Consider the following 6,518-nt stretch of genomic DNA (forward strand, 5'->3'; position numbering starts at 1 on the left):
GAAATACAGAAAATATAAAGAAGGACCTAATGGAAATTTTAGCACTAAAAATACAACAACTGAAATAAAAAACTCACTGGGTGGGCTCAATAGCATAATGGAGATGACAAGGTAGAGTCTGATGTAAAGACTTATCAGTAGAAATTATGCAAATTAAACAACACAGAGAAACTAAGATTGAAAAAATTAACAGATACTCAGTTATCAGTGGGAAAATAATAAAAGGCCTAATATTCATGTCAGTTCAGTCCCAGAAGAAGAGAAAGGGAGTGATTTTTTTAAAAAAATTGAAGAGATAATGCCTGAAAATTTCCCAAATTTGGTAATACATTAACCTAAAGATTCAAGAATCTCAGTGAACCCCAATGGGACAAACTCAAAGAAATCCATGCCTTGACACATCATAATCAAACTGTTAAAAACTAAAAACAAAGAAAAAATCTTGAAAGGAGCCAGAGAAAAATGGCATATTATCTACAGGAGAATAAAGATTCTAATGACTGCAGATTTCTCATCAGAAACCATGGACACCAGTGGGAGGTGGCAAAATAGTTTTCAAGTACTAAAAGGAGAGAATTATCAACCCAGAATTCTATATCTAGAGAAAATATCCTGTAGGAATTAAGGTGAAATAAACATTCTTAGATGAAGGAAAACTAAGATAATTTATTGCTAAAGAAGTTTTTCAGAAGGAAGGGAAATGATATTAGAAGGAAACCTGGAACATCAAGGAAGGAGAGAAATACAATAGAAATGGTAAATATCTGGGTTTTTCTCCTCTCAAGTTCTTAAAAACTGATGGTTGAAAAGGAAAAATTATAGCATTGTCTGATAGGGTTTTCAATGTGGGTAGATGTAATACAACATCAGGGAGGGGGGTATAAAAGGACCAATATGGTGGTAAGGTTTCTACCTGAAACATTCTACTTGAAATGGTAAAGTATTGAGTCTAAGTAGATTATGTAAAGTTAGGTGTATACATTATAATCCTTAGAGCATCCACTAAAAACTTATACAAAAAGATATAATAAAAAACACAATAAATTAAGATGAAATAGTCAAAAATAGTTCAAGTAATCCAAAAGAAAAAAAAAGGATAGACCTAAATCTAAACATATCAATAATTACATTAAATGTAAATGGTCTACATATATCAATCAAAAAATAGAGATTACCAGAATGGATTAAAAACTCATGCTTCCCACTAGGTGCTTTCTATAAGAAACACACTTCACATATGGTTGTATAGGTAGCTTAAAAGTAAAAAGATATGCCAAGTATAAATAATAAATAAGAAAAGTAAAATAATAAATGAAAAAGGATATGCCACAAAAACATGAATTAAAATATCACTTCCGTTTGCTGTTCCTGGGAAAATATCTGCCATTCAAGAACCCTGACATAACAATAGGAAGTAAACTCATTCAGTTACTTCAGTGAGATTGTTTTGAGTGATGATCAGCTCTGCTTAAGCTGCTTTTTTAATTTTTAGGCAGACTAAATACAAGCTTAATTCAGAACCAGTTAAGCTTTCTTCTGCCATTTCAAAGGAAGCTTCACACTTTCACAAATGTTTTCGTGTAGTGACAAGCACCACAAAGTGCAAAGATTGATTTTAACTCTAAGGCAGAATCAGTCTGAATATTCACATATAATCTTTTAAATGAGAGAAACACATAGTCCCCAAGATCACACGAGGCCCTAAGTGTTTATTAAATATCATAAATACATCAGATTTGCACATGTGCTCACAAATAGACATGCATACACAGGCGGGTCACAGCTCCTTGGAAAGCCACCCATGTTCTCTTCCTCAGCTATGTTATGTAACACATATGGTTCCTGTCAGTAGCACTCATTCAGAGAGATAAAAATCCTGTGACAGCTAAGTTCAGCCTCTCTCCAGTGGCCCTTTCCTTTGATTTCCAAGATATCAAGTGACTATTCACTAAACCCTATAATTGCCAACCTTAGCTGGTCCCACCTCTGAAAGAAGAGGAAAGAAATGGTCCATTTAAAAAATCTTTTCTCAGTACATTGCATAGTTAACCTACCTTGATTCTTTCTAGTAGTAGCTTTCTTTGCTAATTTTTTTTAAAGAAAGACAAGGCATTGAAAGATATATGTGTTGATTAATTGTCCATAAAAATTCAAAAAATAATTTAGGGACATAATTTTTGTTGTTAATATACAGTATTAAACATATTTGATAGCATAATAATAAATGATAGTCACGGGCATGGGGGAGTTTCTTTCTTGAAAACTTTTACCGATACGAAGATAGCATTGTTTTCTTCAAACCTGGCTTGAATTCAGTTTGACACATTGTTCTTTCTCTTTTTTGTTCTTCCTGTCCTTAACTTTTCTTCTGCAATGTGAAAATACAAGGCAGATGTCTTCATCTCACTGGAATGCTTTTAACCTTAATGAAGAGTTGTAATAAATCAGTACTTTCAACCTGCTTTCTATCATCAACACATACATACTTTTTGAGATATTAGTCTCTACAGAGATTATTAGAAATAATTAGGACAAGTTAGAACTTACGATTATTAGTTTGTTAATGGGTATATAGTTGCTGTTTGTTTACTGTATTCTTTATTTTTTGTTTCAATTTTAATTTTATTTAAATTCTAGTTGTTAACATATAGTGTAATGTTGATTTCAGGAGTAGAACTAGTGATTCATCGCTTATATACAACACCCAGTGCTCATCACAACAGGTGCCCTCCTTAATGCCAATCACCCATTTACTATATTTAATTTGCAGAAAATTATCTTGTTTGTGCATCTAGGCACCGTAGTTATTGGACAAGATCTTTCTTTAAAAAGCCATCAATGATTCATTTTTATGCTAGAATAAGTGTGGAATATGTATGCATATTTACATGCACACAGATACACTCACGTAAAAAGGACTATTAAAGTGTAATTGGGTGATTTTTAAAACTTACCTGTGTAGATCATACCAATTTACAAACAAACTAGGAAATGAAGAACTTTTTTCCCTTGAAGATTTTCCTGATTAATATTATAAAAGTAGAATTTACCTTTTCCTGACAAGGTATTCTATTATTTCACATTTTGTATTTTTTATTTACTCAGGATTCAAAAATGTCAGTTTCTTCAATAAACAAAGTTCAACCCTCTGAACTCCTCTTATTAATACATAGAAGAAAAATAACCTGCAAAACTGCAGTCCCAAAAGAGGGAGGTGGTAAAAATAGCCTCATAAAAATGTAACGTCTTGGTGACCTATTTTAAATGGATGAAATTTGGTGATAGCAAAACAAATCACTACTTTCCAAGATCACGTCAATTAAGATGCAGCTGGGATTAATGCTAACAATGGCTGGATCTGAAGATGTGATGGATTTGAGTAAGCTTTGCAGTATACTAAGATAAATTTTTCTGATGGTGACATCCATAAGAAAATTTTATAAGGCAGACTAACTATGTATCTTGATTCTCAAATGTTTAAAAAAGCTGTTCTTACTTCCAATGAATCAAACCTACTCATTCACCTTTCAAGAGGCCATAAAGTTTCTTGCATGAGACTCTAGATCAGAAATTATGAGATTTAAAAAAAAAAGAAAGAAATTATGAGATTTAAGTTATGGCCCTCCTTCGTGGAAGAGGAGAGCTAGGCCACCCCAATTCCATGGCATCCTTCTGCCACATGGGTGACCTCCCACGTGGGTGAATAGGTTATAAAAGCCTTTTACATATTTGAGTCCGTGGAGCGATGGAGTCCAAAGACTCAGTTTCCCATGTCAGCTCTGCCACTTGGGTGACATAAAGAAAATCACCCGCCTCTCCAAACTTCCATTTTCCCATTTTTAAAATGGGGCTGAAGGTATTCCTAGGACATGTGTGCAATTGCTTGTGATCAGCAAAGTGATATTCAGCCTGCTAAGCCAGCTGTGCTGGGTATTGTAAATGCTGTTGGTGGCTTGATCTTTATTGACCTGTCTGACCTTTAGCATTCGAAACCNNCTCTTTCCCTTTACAACTTCCTTTCCAACACAACACACATTTTTCTGATCACAATTCCAGGCAAAGTTGGATGGGATCTCAAAACTAGTCTCAAAGCTGATCGGTTTGAGAAACAGAGGCTCAGAGAGGAAGCCAGAATCCCTCAAGGAATCATGATTTGAATTTAGGTCTTCATACCACTGGTGTAATTCTCTTCTCTTTTATTCACTGATTCATTCGTTCTGTAAACATTTACTGAGCACCTGTTATGGGCTAAGCACAAGGCTACTCTAATCTCTCTCTCAAAATGAAGTCTGTATTAGAAAGTATTAGACCATCTTTCAGTGCTGGCGTCTATGGCAGAGTTAAGATTCTGGTCGTAACTTAATCATAATTTAAATCACAGTGATACTGGTACTTTTCTATGATTGTTATTGTTGTCACTGTTATTATTGCTAAGGAAGCCTTCCTTTAAGTGGGCGCTGAGAAAGAGGCCCAAGGTAGAGCTCAGATAAAAGCAGGCCTGTTCTGGGTGAAGCAAGAGTACCCCTACCCCAGAACTTGTGAGGCACCTTAGCCAAACTCCTAGAGTTTCAGTGGTACCAGAGTCTGAGAACCATGGCTTTTCTTTCCCAAGAAAGGGCTTGACCTAGAGGTTTCATCTCTAGATAGAATCCACAAGAATTTACTATTATCGCAAGGAATCAGAGAAGCTTAAATCAGCCAAAAAAAGTTAAAACTGCTTTCTTTCCAACATTGTACGTACATCCTTGAGATACAGGGAATAAGAAATTTATATTTCCTTGTTTAGGAAAATGCTTCCTTTAGGTATTGGTATGTTACTTTGGCTCTGACTGGCTACCGTTCTGTGAAATACACAGTCCTGTTAGGACTATTCTGACTCCAAATGAGTGAGGGTGTTCATCGGCCTGGTTATTGTCTGTAATAATTTTCCAGTGATATTAACAAACTCATCATCAGTGTATTTTTATAGCTCCAGAGTCTTCTTTTCTCCCAGGAGCATGGGTGGGGGGATTGATATTTTGATAAAGTTCTTCATCACTAGAAATTCACTGTTCAGTGAAGACTACTGAATTAGGAACATACATGGGCTAATTATGGTGACCAAGTCAAAATACAAAAAAATACGTATTGATAAATCTTCTTATGGAATCTGAAACAGCTGTATTTGTTTAGGTTAAGAAGATTCTGGTAGATGACATGCAATAAATTGATTATTTTGAATTGAGGGGTTTTGGCAAAGGATGACATGTAGGACACAGTAAAATGTAGTGACATCAGTTTCTTTTATAAAGAATGGATGTAATAGAAGAAAACCTTCCTTTGAAAATAATTGAGTTTGGAATGTCTATCAAGCCAATCCACTTTTTTGCACATTTTCATGCAATCCATAAGTCAAATGGCTTTCAGTTGTCTCCAGGATTAACGCATGACAACTCTGGTTTCCACATGCCTTGGACTAAGCCCATTTCTGTCAACTACCCTGGAGGCATTTGGCCAACATTAATTTTTTATTTGGGTTATGAAACATAGTTTTGCTACAACTGTCCCTGTTTGCTAGATTATTATTATTATTAAAGCTCCAGTTTCTTCTTTGTGGCCAGTGAACCACATCAACTGATCTAATCCTCAGGATTGTTCACCCTACATTATTTCTTGTGCCTGCTCACGAGAAGAAAAGAAAGGAAAACAGCACATCTGCTCGATGGGTCTCCTCAAGGAAATGATGTAGAATTAAAGCACGTTGCCCTGTAGTTTACTGCAGGGACGTAACTAGATAATGAAGGGCTGGTGCCAGAAAACAACGCTGTTCTTATCCAAAATAGACATCTTATTTGAAGAAGTGATTTTGCTTTGTTTTAGTATATTTGAGATAGAACCCTATTAGTTTATGTTCCCTCTTTTATTCGTACGTGATATATGTGGGAAAGAAAAATGATTGATCATTCCAAGTGCTTTCTAAAAATAAAAAGCTGGGATTTCATTTTTCAAATCTCTGCTTAAAGATGAAGTAGTCCCTTAAGAGTTGAGGGCAGATACCATTCTTCCAGGAGTCCAGCCCAATTTCTAAGGATTTTCTCTGTGGTTTTAAGGACAGAGTCATTCTAGCTCAAGAGGATAAGCCATTCTTGACCACAGATGAGAAGCAGATTCTTGTCAAAGGGGAGCCCCAGGCCACCATGCAAAGGACACAGTGAGTAGGGGCAGTTCTAGGAAACACCTCAACAGGATTTTTTATGTTAGGTTCCTTTCCCATAATCTATAATGTAGTGTTCCAAATGCCCCTTACTACAGAAAATGAATAAAAAAAAAAAAAAAAGAGCACACCTCCCCACCTGCCATGATAAGTCTGTCACAAGGAAAACACTATATCTTAAAGAATCAGGTTGAGGATAGTGTGTTTACTTCCTTCCTCACCCTGCCCCCCCTACCGTTTCTCTCTCCCTTACGACAACCTCACCAAAGTGCAACAGAGCAAAACAGAAAGCCTGAGGTAGAAATGGAAATGAATGGAAAGGTGA

The sequence above is a fragment of the Ursus maritimus genome, unplaced genomic scaffold (assembly GCF_017311325.1).
Source record: "Ursus maritimus isolate PB19 unplaced genomic scaffold, ASM1731132v1 scaffold_1, whole genome shotgun sequence".
In the NCBI taxonomy this organism is placed as follows: domain Eukaryota; kingdom Metazoa; phylum Chordata; class Mammalia; order Carnivora; family Ursidae; genus Ursus; species Ursus maritimus.